This window comes from Mauremys reevesii, linkage group 12, assembly GCF_016161935.1.
Source record: "Mauremys reevesii isolate NIE-2019 linkage group 12, ASM1616193v1, whole genome shotgun sequence".
Classification (NCBI taxonomy): Eukaryota; Metazoa; Chordata; order Testudines; family Geoemydidae; genus Mauremys; species Mauremys reevesii.
Genome location: NC_052634.1, coordinates 36,779,515 through 36,796,928, shown reverse-complemented (window position 1 = coordinate 36,796,928; position 17,414 = coordinate 36,779,515). Strand labels below are relative to the sequence as shown.

General features: G+C 44.1%; 1 pseudogene; it reads right to left on the bottom strand.

The window, feature by feature from the left end:
• Positions 1-7,892: 7,892 nt before the first annotated feature.
• LOC120375751 lies at positions 7,893-9,087 on the bottom strand (annotated as a pseudogene).
• Between the last annotated feature and the right edge of the window lie 8,327 nt (positions 9,088-17,414).

The following is a 17,414-nucleotide window of genomic DNA, read 5'->3' as shown; positions in this document are numbered from 1 at the left end:
CCAAATGAAATGAATAGGCTACAGGTTTGAAACGAAGTATTTCTTTGCACAACGCACAGTTAACCTGTGGAACTCTTTAGCAGAAGATGTTGTGAAAGCCAAGACTAGAACAGAGTTCAAAAAAGAACTAGAGAAGTGCACAGAGGATAGGTTCCTCGATGGCTATCAGCCAGGATGGGCAGGGATGGTGTCCCCAGCCATTGCTTTCCAGAAGCTGGGAATGAGCAACAGGAGAACCACAGAGCAATGACAAAGCCAGGCTGTCATGGGCGAGCAGCTAGGGGGATGCACTAAAAATCCAGTGGAGTCATCCCCCTCCTCTCCACCCCCAAGCGGCTTTGAATCGTGATGACTCTGATGCTGAAATTCCACTGCCTCAGCATCCTCAACCCCCACTGGAGGCCAGTGTAGAGTCTTTAGATCCCTGTTCATATTTCATACTCCAGCTGATGCACCATTCCTGCCCACCCACTCACCGTCTGCCCCAGGAGAATCAGCTGGTGGGCTGCACGCACAGGCAGACAACTCATACCGCTCCCCTCAGAGCAGCAGCCGCAGCTGTTGGCAGCTAATCCCCACCTAAGGCTTTGGGGAAGGAGATGGGGATCACGTGTTATTTCTTCCATACATCGAGTCTCACTGTGTTTGAACATATTTTTCTCTAATGCTGATTTAAATTTAGAGCCCCTCCCCCAATGTCTGCTTTGTAAGAGCCTCATTTCTGTGCATAAAACATAAGAACAACCGTACTGAGTCAGACCAACGGTCCATCCTGTCAAGTGTCCTAGCTCCCAAGAGTGGTCAAAGCCAGATGCTTTAGAGGGAATTAACAGAACACGTAATCATGAAGTGATCCATCCCGTCGCCCATTCCTAGCGTCTTTACAGATGTGAACACAAAGAGACACTTGCAGCTACTTAGAATTATAGAATATCAGGGTTGAAAGAAACCTCAGGAGGTATCTAGTCCAACCCCCTACTCAAAGCAGGACCAATCCCCAACTAAATCATCCCAGTCAGGGCTCTGTCAACCCAGGTCTTACAAACCTCTAAGGATGGAGATTCCACCACTTCCCTAGGGAACCCATTCCAGTGCTTCACCACCCTCCTAGTGAAAAAGTTTTTCCTAATATCCAACCTAGACCTCCCCCACTGCAACTTGAGACCATTGCTCCTTGTTCTGTCATCTGCCACCACTGAGAACAGCCGAGCTCCATCCTCTTTGGAACCCCCTTTCAGGTAGTTGAAGGCTGCCATCAAATCCCCCCCTCACTCTTCTCTTCTGCAGACTAAATAACTCCAGTTCCCTCAGCCTCTCTTCATAAATCATATGCACAGGTCTCCTAATAATTTTTTGTTGTCCTCCGCTGAACACTCTCCAATTTGTCCACATCCTTTCTGTAGTGGGGGATGCGGGGGGGGGGGGGGGAACTGGATGCAGTACTCCAGATGTGGCCACAACAGTGCCAAATAGAAGGGACTAATCACTTCCTTTGATATGCTAGCAACATTCCCACTAATGCTGCCCAATATGCTGTTAACCTTCCTGGCAACAAGGGCACATTATTGACTCATATCCAGCTTCTTGTCCACTGTAATCCCCAGCTCCTTTTCTGCAGAACTGCCACTTAGCCAGTCTGTCCCCAGCCTGTAGCGGTGCATAGGACTCTTCCATCCTAGGCTTTGGCTACACTTACACATCAAAGCGCTGCCACGGCAGCGCTTTGAAACGCTAAGTGTAGTCAAAGCGCCAGCACTGGGAGAAAGCTCTCCCAGCGCTGTCCGTACTCCACCTCCCTGTGGGGAATAACGGACTTTGCAGCGCCGCAATTTGCAGCGCTGGAGAGGGTGTGTTTTCACACCCTGCTGCAGCGCTGCAAATTTGTAAGTGTAGTCAAGCCCTTAGAGAGTAGGAATCTGCACTTGTCTTTGTTGAACCTCATCAGATTTCTTTTGGCCCAATCCTCCAATTTGTCTAGGTCACTCTGGACCCAAACCCTCCCCTCCAGCGCTTGGATTCTTTATGTGCTTTCACAGAGCAAAGAGCACATGTTCCATGATTTCATAGGGCAGAGTTTTATGCTATAGGGAGCTTTCCCTGTGTGGATTATCATAGATGCACATTGTGACCCTTCTCAGGGTGCTGAGGGCCATGAGTGTCCTTGTGGCTACCTGCCACGAGGAAGAGGGACTTTTGCATTTGGCAGCTGGATGTTAGTGACCAAACTCACCAGCCCAACCCTAACCAGTCAAGCACCCTCCTCTGAGCTACAGCAACCTTGACAGTTGACAATAAAGGCACCTTAACCCTGAGTTCCTTCAATGTGTCCCCTCTGGGTCCAGCTCCAATCATCAGATACTCAGGGTATGTCTATACTATCTGCTGAATTGGCGGGCAGCGATCGATACAGCAGGAGGATCGATCTATCGGGTCCAGTGTAGATGCAATAAATCAATCCTCGAGTACTCTTCTGTCGACCACTGTACTCCAGCTTGGTGAGAGGCGCAGGCAGAGTCTACTGGGGAGCTGCAGCAGTCAACCGCGATGAAGACACCATGGTAAGCCGACCTAAGTTGTCATAGGTCTCACCCCCACTTAGAGCTGTTGGGTTCCAAAATGGGGACCTGCACTGTTTTCCCTCTAAACTAAAAATCCTAGTTTAGATCTGGTAAAAGCTGCCACCACCCAATCAGGTACGTGGATTGGGACACAGTCCTTCCCCCAAATCCTTGGGGATCCCAAGAGCCCCAAATCCATGGAGTTCTTACACCTGGGAGAAATAAACCATTCCCCCCTGCTTCCTCCCCCCTCCCTTTTCCTAGGAGAGATACCGGGATCTAACTACAGAGGGATGCCTCCCCCTCCCCTTTCTCTGAGAATCCACCCAAAGAAAGATTAACCAAGTCCTTTACAGAAAAGATTTATTAAAAAATAAAAGAAAGTCACTGTCTCTGTAACCAAGATGGAACAATATACAGGGTCTAAACTTATCAATCTCTGGAGAGAATTCCCCCTCCTTTCTTTCCTCAGTAAAAGCAATCAGTACAGAATTAAAGAAATTATATAGCAAAACACAGAATTGCAAATACAGAAATAAAAGTATAAGAATACTAGTTCCTTGCTAATACTCACTAGCTTGAATAGAAGAATTTATTGCAGAAACCTGGGAGGACTTGATTAAGATGTCTGGACTCTCTTAATTCCCAAGAGAGACTCTCTAAAACAAAGAACAGGAAAAAAAACTTCCCTCCACAGGGATTTGAAATTATCTTGTCCCTCATTGGTCCTCTGGTCAGGTGTCCACAGGTACTGCTTGTTAACCCTTTACAGGTAGACAAAAACCTTAACCCTTAACTAACTGTTTATGACATAAGTACATCGACTTCAGCTACGATATTCATTTAGCTGAAGTTGCGTAACTTAGATTGATTCCCTCCCCTAGAGTAGACCAGGGCTCAGAAAAATCCCAGATCCTCTCTGCCCGAAGCAATGGTACATCCCAGGTTACCAGTTTTACTGTAGCCCACTGCTACTGGATCACACACAGCACTTAAGCACAGTTATTGAACAAAGGGAAATTTCTTTAACAAGGGACAGAGATTTAAACAAACAAATGTGAATGATAGAAACCAACTGTTACCAACAAAACAAAATCACAAAATGCAACCTACACTTTTTAATAGTTACCTTTCCTACCTAAGTAGATTGAAGTCTGAGGTGACAGTCTATTGCAGTGACTGCTAGTCCCTAGGAGCCAGGGCCCTGCCTTTCTTGAAGCACCATTGGTCATTAGTGATTTCCTTGGTGAATGGAACCAGAGTGTTTCTCTCCACCGTGTTATAAAATGAATCAGTTTTTTGTGTATATTCACAGAAAGGACCATTTCCTCATTGTCATATTGTCGTTTACACTTCCACAGGGTTTTGATGTCTATAATTTGTCTTTGATAGTTTTCCATTGGCTTTTCTGGGCTGGTGCAAAGGTTGACAATGCAACAACACACCACATAACTGGCTAGCAAGGGACGGGTGACAATTCCCTCCCACTTGAATGGGCCATTCCCAACAAGACCTTTGATTGGGGTGACTCACTTTCATGACAATACCATATGGGCATAATTTTCCATATACTAACATGACTCCTTCAATAGGACTCATACACACCTCTTGCAATGATCAGGAGTAACAATAATTTACAAGCTTTCAGTAGAGAGCTCACTGCTATGCTTCCTGGATAAATATCATAAAAATCAGTGCATTAGGTGTGATGAGTCTGTCAGGTCTGAGGCAGGAGTTTCTTGTGAATTACTTTGACCTCTCTGCCAATTGGAACCAAAGAGCATTTATCACACATGCACTGAGCTACACAGTCACACTCTGATAGAACAGAAAGGCCAACACCAAAAATAGAGAAAGGAACATTCAGATACTAAAATGACAACGGTTGGAACTCAAAATTTCTCTCAGTCTTTGGACTGATGGGTACTAAGAGCTTTTCCCTCAGTTGAACCAGGTGATCGGACAGCTGGCTCAGCCCTCCATACTAGCAGATTTCTCACATATAGGGAGATGGGTCAAAATTGGAATTGATGTCATGACTCGCTTCCCAGAGGGGATCAATCTGTCTAAGGCTGTGTCTACCCTTCAAACACTGGAAATATTCTTCTGACAACGTAACACTGTCTACACTGGGGCTTTGCTCACATTAACTACTTCTCTCAGTGGAGTGGATCTTTCACACCCCTGAGAGATGTGGCCATGTCAACACAGCTTTTCAGTGTAGACCAGCCTCTAGATGGCTTTTAGATATGAAAGGCAGTGGACTTCAGCCTTTTCCTTGGCATTGATGGTTGACAACTGCAGCTTTCCTACCTGCTGGACACATCCTATGACAAATGTCAGGCCTTTCCTTTGCAAATTAGAGAAGTGGGGAAGTCAGTGACGCTTACAGTGTAAGTGGGTAAAAACTTACACAACTTGTCTCCTCGAGAAGTTTTCCTTTTAATAGAAATTGACTTTGAAGCTAAGCAAAGTATGCTCTATCTGAAATACAAAAAAAATAAAACCTATACAGACCCAATATTCTCTTATACACTCTTTCTAACACCTATTCTCCCATCCCAACCTTTGGAGTGAGGTTTTCTACCAGGTTTACACTACAGGGGGTAAATTAAATCAAATTAACTTTTGAAGATTAACCATCATTTCCTGTACAACTAAAAAAAGAAAAAACCACAAGACAACTTTCAGTTTTCCAAAATAATTCAGATTATCAAATAACTAGTCTCTTACTCTAACCAATAACATCACCTATGATTTCATTTTCACTAGTAACACTAATATATTCAAAGATCACAAATTCTGGTCACATATTTAGTTTTCTTTTAATCCCCATTGCCAACAACTGAACCTTGGCTCAAGTTGTGGTTTGTCCCAACACTTCTGTGAGTTCATATATCTCTGGTTCCTCTGCCAGGCGTGTTGGTGGAAGGGGTCTCCTATGCGGGAATCTTTGCATCATGAGGAAAAATACCTCTCTTTTCACACTTTAAATCTTTCAAAGTAGTAGGAAGTAGGGGAGAAGTGATACAAATGCAGAAAACACAGGAGAAAACTGTCTGGGCTACACTAAAGACATTTATCGGTATAATTATTGCTCAGGGGTGTGAAAAATCGATATAGCTGAGCAACATAGTTACACAGCTCTAATCCCCTATGTAAATAGTGCTACATCAGCAGGAGAGCTTCTCCTGCCAACATAGCCATCTGAGACAATATTGATTTAAACAATTGAACTACACTGTGATCATATGCACTTCCTTCAGTTAGTTGGGGATCTGCTGTTGTTCACAATTTCCAAGTGGAGATTTTAGATCACTGCTGTGTCTTTGTTAGCATGGCCAGTAAATTGGAGAGTTCTCTTCTATTGACAGAACTGAACTTGAACTTTCTCCATATCATCATGGAAGGATGGGGAAAAAGCAAAGCTGAAGTGAGAAATGATGACTTTAGCAAATGGTCATTTGTCTTAAACTCTCCAATAAATCTGAGCTGAACTAATAATATCTAATTGTGTGACCACACAGCCATCAAGAAAGATAGAAACCCAGATCACAGAGAGATAAAATACATGACAATGAACGTGTAAATTGAAATTCCAGAGCAGGTTACATCTAATTATTTAGAATCAGGACAAGAGATTCTCCCATCACATTCTCCTCTGAACCATTCAAACATATTTCAGTGAGTAACTGTCTCAATAGTCAGTTATGTTATTTACAACATGTTTAGTATCCTAGCATCCCCATAATGGGGGAAAAAACAGCCACCTTGCCAGAATTGGCTTTACCAATAGATGGAACCTGGGATTTAAACTCGAAATGATCACACTGCGATTAGGATCCATTTGAATTCCCCTTCCTGGTCTTTGATACTTTTCTCACCAGTCATAGCAACTCTGGCATAGGATTAAATAAGTCAAAGCATCATCTCCAAGCACAGACAACTGAGAACTCTTCATCACATGACACTTTGAGAAGTGGAGGGGTAGAATGTGATGACGATAAACTTTGCCTGGCTCAGACAAAAGGTAACAGTTCTGCCATGATGGGGAAGGAGGGAATCTCTGAGTCACCCCATCTCCTTCCAAGTATCAGAGGAGTAGCTCTGTTAGGGTACATCTATACTTACCAGCCGGGTCGACGGGTAGCGTTCGACTTCTCGGAGTTCGAACTATCGCGTCTAATCTAGATGCGATAGTTCAAACTCCGAACGCGCTCCCGTCGACTCCGGAACTCCACCACCGGAGTCGATGGAGGAGCCGCGGACTTTGATCCCGCGGCGTCTGGAGAGGTAAGAAGTTCCCCCCCCCCACAAGTGTAGAGCAGGCCTTAGTCTGGATCTGCAAAATGTGACAAAGAGTCCTGTGGCACCTTGTAGACTAACAGACATATGGGTGCATGAGCTTTCGTGGGTGAATCCCCACATCGTCAGATGCATGTAGTGGAAATTTCCAGAGGCGGGTGTAAATATGCAGGCAAGAATCAGTCTAGAGATAACAAGGTTAGTTAAATCAGGGAGGATGGGCCCCTCTTCTAGCAGTTGAGGTGTGAACACAAAGGGAGGAGAAACTGCTTTTGTAGTTGGCTAGCCAGGGACAGTCTTTGTTTAGTCCTGAGCTGATGGTGTCAAATTTGCAGATGAACTGTAGCTCAGCAGTTTCTCTTTGAAGTCTGGCCCTGAAGTATTTTTGCTGCAGGATGGCACTTTTAAATCTGCTATTGTGTGTCCAGGGAGGTTGAAGTGTTCTCCTACAGGTTTTTGTATATTGCTTATGCTCCAGTATGTATTTTAGTCTATAAGGTGCCACAGGACTCTGTCGCTTTTTAAATCTCCTTCCAGTATCACAGAGGCTGAAATGACAATTTTTTCCTGCCCCTGCTCTTCATTTAAATGTAATATGAAAAGTTCCCATGATAACTGCTCTTCAGTACAACATGAGAACAACTGGCAATGATACAATCTGTAACACTGGTGACTCTAACAATAACTTTGCAATAGGAGGAATGGTATAAATGTGATGCTCCCTGGTTCCTGATAGGAAGGGCACACTAGAATTACTTATGGGAGAATGGAGTTGATAGAAAGGATAAATGAGTCCACCTCAAAGAGGTCAAACTGCAAAATGCAAAAATAGGCCACTCACTCATCTGGACAAGCTGAGGGATATCGGTGCTTCAAACAGCTTGTAAATGTGGGAATCAGGAAAGTATTAAAGTATTGATAGCCCTAGAGGTTTTTATGGTGTTGATCCCCCTTGCAGATTCTCTGATGGCTCACATGGTCTCAGTGGCAAGACAAGGTTTTCCCACACTCACTGCTTCCATTGGGTCGCATACCTGTGTGGATTCTGAGATGGGTAAGAAGGTGTGAGCTGTGATTGAAGGTTTTCCCACACTCACTGCATTTATAAGGTCTCTCACCGGTGTGGATTTTGTGATGTTTAGAAAGGCCTGAGCTGCTAGAGAAGCTTTTCCCACACTCATGACATTCATAGGGCCTCTTCCCTGTGTGGATTATCTGATGAACAGAAAAGGCTGAGCTGCTAATGAAGCTTTTCCCACACTCATGGCATTCATAGGGCCTCTCCCCTGTGTGGATTCTCTGATGTTGAGAAAGGACTGATCTGTAAGTGAAGGTTTTCCCACACTCACTGCAATCAAAGAGCCTCTCCCCTGTGTGGATTCTCTGATGAACAGAAATGGCTGAGCTGCAAGTGAAGGTTTTCCCACACTCACTGCAATCAAAGAGCCTCTCTCCTGTGTGGATTCTCTGATGTTTAGAAAGGCCTGAACTCCGACTGAAGGTTTTCCCACACTCACGGCATTCATAGGGCCTCTCCCCTGTGTGGATTCTCTGATGTTGACAAAGGGCTGAGCTCCTAGTGAAGCTTTTCCCACACTCACTGCATTCATAGGGCCTCTCCCCTGTGTGGATTCTCTGATGAATAGAAAGGGCTGAGCTGAAAGTGAAGGTTTTTCCACACTCACTGCAATAAAGGGCCTCTCCCTGTGTGGATTCTCTGACGTTTCGAAAGGCCTGAGCTGCTATTGAAGCTTTTCCCACACTCACGGCATTCATAGGGCCTCTCCCCTGTGTGGATTCTCTGATGTTGAGAAAGGGCTGAGCTGCTAGAGAAGCTTTTCCCACACTCATGACATTCATAGGGCCTCTTCCCTGTGTGGATTCTCTGATGTTTAGAAAGGTCTGAGCTGGTAATAAAGCTTTTCCCACACTCACTGCAATCAAAGGGCCTCTCCCCTGTGTGGATTCTCTGATGAACAGAAAAGGATGAGCTGCAAGGGAAGGTTTTTCCACACTCACTGCAATAAAAGGGCCTCTCCCCTGTGTGGATTCTCCGATGTTGAGAAAGGGCTGATCTGTAATTGAAGGTTTTCCCACACTCACAGCATTCATAGGGCCTCTCCCCTGTGTGGATTCTCTGATGTTGAGAAAGGGCTGATCTGTAAGTGAAGGTTTTCCCACACTCACTGCATTCATAGGGCCTCTCCCCTGTGTGGATTCTCTGATGAACAGAAAGGGCTGAGCTGCAAGTGAAGGTTTTTCCACACTCAGTGCATGTATTTTTCCTCTTTCCCATGAGGACTTCCTGCTGTGTTGTGGTTTCCTTGACGCTTTTCTGAGTTCCCCGACAGGAAATAAATTTACCCATTTTCTCCTCTGGCTGGTTTCCTTGCTCTCTTTCTGGTCTGTGCTGAATCTCACAGGATTTTCCCTGCTCATGACTCCAGGACACATTCCTTTTCGATCTTTGCGATAATTCTCTGTGTTTATCCACTTGCTCAACAGTTTCCTGCTGAGAATTCTGCTCCTCTTTCTCACATACCATTGCGTCACCTGCTGTGATAGAGACAGAAACCTCAAACAGGGATGGAAAGGGGAAGGCCAAACCAAAACAAGTGCTGGAGAGACGTCAAATAAAAATCGGGAACTGAACTCCCCAAACTCTTCCCTAAACAGGAGAGAGGAGGGGATCAATTCGCCCTCACATCCCATCCAAACTCACAGGGGAAAGGGAGGAAGCTACTGCCTGGTGTCTGCTAGTGTCTACAGGAAGCCATGAGCTATATTTACCCTGAGGATACGACCCCTGCTAGGGACAATAATGAACTGAGAAACCTTCCAAGGGCTTTGTAGGGCATCCCAGATGTTTCCTTCAGGCACTTACAGATTCTGAGTTGGTTTAATCTTTCCTCACCTGTGCAGGGAACTCTCAGGATCTCTCTTTCCTCTGAACCCTGGAGGTCTGGGACCCATGGCTCATCCCCTTGTTCCAGATGGGAGATTATATGAGGTTTGGAAACTGGAAACCCTGCTCAGATGAAAGAAAACAAAGGAGTTCAGCTGATTTCATATGACTGTGTCATAAAAAACACTATTAATATAACTTCAGTGCTTACTGTGACCCAGTGTGCCTGGGGCAGTCCACACTGAAAATGCCAAGATCAGGGCAGACTGAAAAAGGGAGAGCAGATGCTCCCAAAACTGGTGGTTAACACGGAAGTTAAATTCACTGATCAGTCACCAAGTGTGCTTCTGATCCCCCACACTGGTTATCGAGAAACTGAAAAAAGACATCACACGGCCCCCTTTACTGCATTCCAGTTCTCTGACTCCCAATCAGCACCTAGGTCCGTACAGTGAGAAGTTATTTAAAAACTCTGATCACATAAACGAAGTGTTCTTCTGACCCCAGAGTCAGCCACATTACCAGGTCTGTATAGGTTTGGATCTTACCCAGAATACTATGATGCCAGCCAATCCTTAGCATCTAAACTAAAGGTTTATAAGCAAGAAAGCATCTCAACTAAAGGTTTATTATAAAAGAAGGAAAGAAAAAGGAAGTTGTTAAAATGGGAAAACAGTCAGATACATTCAGAAATCTATATATCTGGTTCTTAGCAGTATGGGTGAGTTTCTGGCTTGAAAGGCTCTCTAGTAATGATTTTTTGCCCCAGATCCCTAAGTGGCCCCCTCAAGGATTGAACTCACAATACTGGGTTTAGCAGGTCAATGCTCAAACCACTGAGCTATCCCTCCCCCCACAGCATTCAGTCCTTTGTTCCAAGGTTCAGTTTGTAGAGAGAGAAGTTGCTCCAGAGGTAGGAAGAGGGACTGAAGACAAAATGGAGATGATGCAGCTGCCCTTTATATTCCTTTTGCCAAGTGGCTTCTACTTCCTGTGTCCCAAACACAAGCTTCACAGCACATGGCATGGAAAAGCCTTGGAGGTCTCAGTACACAGGCATATCCCTGCATGTCTTGCTGACTCAAGAGGTGTCTCCCCTTGATCCTTTCAATGGGTTCATTGTACAGCTGATGACCCCGGATGGGCCATCAAACAGGCTGGGCAGCGCTGATGCCAATATGTCTGGGGGTGTCACTCAGAAACACTACACAAGTCTGGAATACAGATATACCCTACATATCTATAACTCACAATATAAAGATAGAAACAAGATTATCAAACTTGGAAAATCATAACATTTTCATTGATACCTTACAAGGCATATCTAGCACGATTCATTGCAATTTCATCATACTGGTATTTATAATAAAATAATAATAATATAAAGTGTCTCTCAATTCCATAGAGTGTCACTTAATAAAGCAGTGAATTCCCAGGACCGGTTCCCCAGGTGTTTGAAGATGCCGAACACCTTGCTTGTGAGGGACTGAAATACCCACATATATGTTGGGAACACACAGACAGACACTGTGCAAGTCTGTGCCCCTATGTTCACTCTTCTAGAAAATTATGATCAATTTTGTTCATAGTATGTGTCAGGGCTGAATCTCCACTCTGTCACTCCGAGTGCAGAAAGTGGGGGCCCGCCAGGATTCTAAAAATTAATTTGTGCAACTCTAGGCTTGTATTAAACCCCCAAAGTTACAGCTTTTCTCTGACCTTGGCTTGGTAAATGCTGCCACCACCCAAATGCAAAAAAACCCCAAACCCTTGGACTCAGGAAGGAGCATTTGAGAATTCTTCCCTGTGGGGCACCCTCAAGCCCTTTCACCTCCCCTCCGGGAAAGAGCTGAGAAAGAAAACAAAGGACACCAAAAATCTAACCCTGTTCTTAAGAGAGAGAAATTTTATTAAAATTGAAAAGAAAAACAATAAATCTGGAACTTAGGCTTTTGCTAGATCTTAAAAGAAACAATTGTTGTAAGCACCCAAAATAGCTTTCCTGGGGGTTCAGCTTAAAGCTTAGAAGCAAACAAAAGTATCTGGGATAGCACAGAGGAGCTCCAAAAGCCAAAATAAAAAATATAAACCTGATTGTGTCTGTCTAAACATTCCCTGTCCAAATCATTTCTTCTAGGGATGGAAGATGAATTTTCAAACCTGCTTCAAGCCACACACAGCATTGCTACTCCGTGTCGCCTTCTCCAGAGAACAGACAAAGGGAAAGTTACTGTCCCATTTTAAAAAGTTCTAGTCTTTCCATTGGCTCTTTTGGTCAGGTGCCCACTCCTTTTCTTTTACCTATGGCCTTGTTAACCCTTTACAGGTAAAGCAAGCAGAGAAGTCACACCAACAAGGATTTTACAGCAATCTGGCTGGCTGGGTGTTTATAAAAGGGAGATCCCTCCCCTCCCCCTTGATTTATCACTGTATGGCTTGTTCGGTAACATTTGAAAAGACAATCTACTGAAAATCCTCCTTAAAATGTGTAGCAACACTGTATGTAAAGTTATGAGATTTTACGGCATGATGTTACTGAAAAAGTTGCAACCCTAACCCTAAGTTCCTCAGAGGCAGCAAGGCAAACAGCTGGTCAAATAGTCATTCTCCAGGAGAGGGAAGGTGTGAAGAAGACATTTACAATCCATCACAGGGACCACTTGAAGGTCATATCTACGAGAGCCTGTCACCATGACTCAGCTGAGAACTGGATTTGTTTCTAGTACAAAGGACTGAATTATAAAGAGAGGTGAGGAAAATGCATGAGACTCTCTCTCTCCCCCCCCTTTCCCTCTGCTCATGACAACTCCTGAAGAACTGAATGTGGGCAGCAGGGGTAGGTTAGAGGGATTCCCGGCTGAAAGGAAAACCAGCCTGTCTCAGCAGATGGTGAGAGAATCATTAGTTTTAAATCTGTTTTAGCTTGTTAAGTTAAACATTAGTTTATGCTTTATCTTGCATTTCTTTTGTAAACAATTCTTACTTTTATGCCTCATTACCAGGGGCGGCTCTAGCCATTTCGCCGCCCCAAGCACAGTGGCACGCCGCGGGGGGCGCTCTGCCGGTCGCCTGTCCCACGGCTCTGGTGGACCTCCCGCAGACGTGCCTGTGGATGCTCCACCCCAGCCGCAGGACCAGCGGCCCCTCCGCAGGCAGGTCTGCGGGAGGTCCACCGGAGCCGTCTGCTGCCCTCCCGGGACCAGCAGAGCGCCCCCCGCGGCATGCCACCCCAAGCACGTGTTTGGCGTGCTGGGGTCTGGAGCCGCCCCTGCTCATTACTTGTAGTCACTGAAAATCTTTTTTTTTTTTTTTCCCCCAGTAGTTAATCTTGGTTTATTGTTTTCTCTAACCAGTGTGGTTGGATTAAAGTGTGTTGGAAACTCCATTTGAAATAACAAGGCTGGTGCATGTCATTTTCCATTGATGAAATAACAGATTTCATATGAGCTCCCACTGTTCAGTAGTGTGCTGGACAGGACAAGATGCACATTTCTGGGGGATGTCTGGGAGCAGAGAATTTTCTGGGGTTCCCCTGTATGGTATGTAATTCGGGAGTTGCTGACTAGCAGCACTCAAAACTGTGTAGCTGGGAGCGAGTTACACGCTGGAGACTGCGTGTTACCTGCCCAGGAGTGGCTGCTCTCACAGTAAAGCAGTGTAAAAGGCACCCCAGCCTGGGGAACTGAGGGAACAGCTGTTCAACACTCCAGACTGTACTGTGCTTAATGTCACAGACACTCAATTTCAAAGTCTCCTAAAACACATAGAAAGTAAATCCATGTCCCAGAAATCGAAGTCTCCAGAGAGAGAGCAAGTCTCCCTGGCTCTGCTTCTTGCTGACAGACAGGTCCAGAGACAAAGAGAGAGTCCTGGGGAAGCTGGAAACATAAGCGTGGGGCTCAGTGGAGAAAGGGGACAGGAAGGGCAGGGATATTACTGAATGCAGCATCTCAGCACTACTAAATGTCAGGATAACACATAGTGCAGCCCACTGGACAACATAATCCCAAATATACATATAAAATGATGGGGTCTAAATTAGTTATTTCCATTGATTTATATAAGGGCAATAAGATATTCCCTGTATTATTGTCTATCCCTTTTTAAATAATTTCTAACATCCTGTTTGCTTTTTTGACTTCTGCTGCACACTGCTGGATGTCTTCAGAGAACTATCCACAATGACAAAAAGATCTTTTTCCTGATCAGCTGTAGCTAAATTTGCCCCCATCATATTGTATGTATAGTTGGGGTCGTTTTTTCCAATGTGCATTACTTTACATTTATCCACATTAAATTTCATTTGCCATTTTGTTGCCCAATCACTTAGTTTTGTGAGATCTTTTTGAAGTTCTTCATAGTCTGCTTTGGTCTTAATTATCTTGAGCAGTTTAGTAACATCTGCAAACTTTGCCACCTCACTGTTTACCCCTTTCTCCAGATCATTTATGAATAAGTTGAATAGGATTGGTCCTAGGACTGACCCTTGGGGAACACCACTAGTTACTCCTCTTCATTCTGAAAATTTACCATTTATTCCTACCCTTTGTTCCCTGTCTTTTAACTAGTTCTCAATCCATGAACAGATCTTCCCTCTTATCCCATGATAACTTCATTTATGTAAGAGCCTTTGGTGAGAGACCTCGTCAAAGGCTTTCTGGAAATCTAAGTACACTATGTTCACTGGATCCCCCTTGTCCACGTTTGTTGACACCTTCAAAGAACTCTAACAGACTAGTAAGACATGATTTCCCTTTACAGAAACTATGTTGACTTTTGCCCAACAATTTTTGTTCTTCTATGTGCCTGACAATTTTATTCTTTACTATTGTTTCAACTAATTTGCCTGGCACAGACATTAGACTTACCAGTCTGTAATTGCCAGGATTACCTCTAGAGCCCTTTTTAAATATTGGCGTTACATTAGCAATCTTCCAGTCATTGGGTATAGAAGCTGATTTAAAGGACAGGTTACAAACCATAGCTCATAGTTCCCCAATTTCACATTTGAGTTCCTTCAGAACTCTTGGGTAAATACCATCTGGTTCCGGTGACTTGTTACATTTAAGGTTATCAATTAGTTCCAAAACCTCCTCTAGTGACACTTCAATCTGTGGCAATTCCTCAGATTTGTCACCCACAAAGGGTTTGGGAATCTCCCTAACATCCTCAGCCACGAAGACTGAAGCAAAGAATGCATTTAGTTTCTCCGCAATGTCTTTATCGTCTTTAAGGGCTCCTTTTGTATCTCAATCGTCCAGGGGTCCCACTGGTTGTTTAGCAGCTTCCTGCTTTTGATGTACTTAGAAAACATTTTGTTATTACCTTCTGAGTTTTTGGCTAGCTGTTCCTCAAACTCCTTTTTGGCTTTTCTTATTACATTTTTACACTTAATTTGGCAGTACTTATGCTCCCTTCTATATACACCTCACTAGGATCTGACTTCCACTTTTTAAAAGATGCCTTTTTATCTCTCACTGCTTCTTTTACACGGTTAAGCCAAGCCACAGTGGCTCTTTTTAATTCTTTTGCTGTGTTTTTTAATTTGGGGTATACATTTAAGTTGGGCTTCTAATATTGTGTCTTTGAAAAGTGTCCATGCAGCTTGCAGGGATTTCACTCTAGTCACTGTACCTTTTAATTTCTGTTTAACTAGCCCCTCATTTTTGCATAGTTCCCCTTTCTGAAATTAAATACCACAGTGTTGAGTTGTTCTTCCCACCACAGGAATGTTAAATTTTGTTATATTATGATCACTATTTCCAAGCGGTCCTGTTATAGTTACCTCTTGGACAAGATCCTGCTCTCCACTCAGGACTAAATGGAGAGTTGCTTCTCCCCTAGTGGGTTCTTGTACCAGCTGCTCCAAGAAACAGTCATTTAAAGTATTGAGAAATTTTGTCTCTGCGTTTTGTCCTGAGGAGACGTACCCAGTCAATATGGGGATAATTGAAATCTCCCACTATTATGGAGTTCTTTATTTTGATAGCCTCTCTAATCTCCCTTCGCATTTCATCCTCACTATCACTGTCTTTGACAGGGGGTCGATAATAGATCCCTATTGTTATATTCTTATTAGAGCATAGAATTACTATCCATAGAGATTCTATGGAACATGCAGTTTCATTTAAGATTTTTACTTCATTTGAGTCTACATTTTCTTTAACATACAGTGCCACTCCCCTCCCCACCCCCCCGAGTATGACCTCCTCTGTCCTTCCGATATATTTTGTACCCTGGAATGATTGTGTCCCATTGATTGTCCTCATTCCACCAGGTTTCTGTGATGCCTATTGTGACGTTATTGATATAAATGGGGACCATATAGAACATGGGTTGCAACCAAGGTCCTGTAGTGGCACCAAATCCTAAGTAAAGGGGGTCATCTAAGGTGTCTAAGACCAGGTTCTGGGTTGCTGGTTATGATTATGCTGTCTGTATGTCTGTGTATCATTTTGTAGTTGAAGTTATAAGTATTGGCTCTGTAATGTCTGTATTATGCTCTGCCTCTGGGAAGTGTCCCAGACAAGCTGATGTCAGCCCTGCATAGCTGGCTTGATGGCCCATTAAGGGCCATCGGCTACACAATTGACCCATGGAGAGAAGGCAGACACGCCTTGTGACTCAGCAAAGTATGCAGGGACTGGCCCATGTGACTCCAGGCTCCATTTTGCTGTAATCTTCCACAGTGAAGACAAAGAGATTCTTACACCTGGAAAAGTCTATATAAGGCTAATGCCTCATCTCCATCTTGTCTTCAATCCTGCTTCTTACCTCTGGAGGGACTTTGCTACAAACTGAAGCTCTGCACAAAGGACTGAAGGACCCATCCCAGTGGGGGATGTTTTCCAGAGACTTAATCTGAACCTGCAGTTTACTCCAGCACTGCTGCAAGCCTGAACTAAGAACTTTGCCATTACTGTATGTAATTGATTCCATTTAACCAATTCTACCTCTCTTCTCTACCTTTTTCCCTTTGTAAATAAACCTTTAGATTTTAGATTCTAAAGGATTGGCAACAGCGTGATTTGTGGGTAAGATCTGATGTGTATATTGACCTGGGTCTGGGGCTTGGTCCTTTGGGATTGAGGGAACCTTTTTCTTTTATTGGGGTGTTGGTTTTCATAACCATTCATCCCCAGGACGAGTGCACTGGTGGTGATACTGGGAGACTGGAGTGTCTAAGGAAATTGCTTGCGTGACTTGTGGTTAGCCAGTGGGGTGAGACCAAAGTCCTTTTGTCTGGCTGGTTTGGTTTGCCTTAGAGGTGGAAAAACCCCAGCTTAGGGCTGTGACTGCCCTGTTTGAGCAATTGGTCCTGATTTGGCACTCTCAGTTGGGTCCCGCCAGAACAGCTCCGTCACACCTATTATGTCAATATCCTCTTTTAACACGAGGCACTCTAATTCACCCATCTTATTATTTACACTTCTAGCATTTGTGTACACGCACTTTAAAAACTTGTCACTGTTTATTTGTCTGCCCTTTTCTGATGTGTCAGATTCTGTTGTGTGTGAATGCTTCTCGTCTGATCTGGCCCCTACTTTATCCTCTTCCAGCCTCTCTTCCTGACTAAAACTAGAAAAAACTCTATCACTACACTCTCCTCTAAGAGAAGTCTCTGTCTGATCCACTTGCTTCTCTGC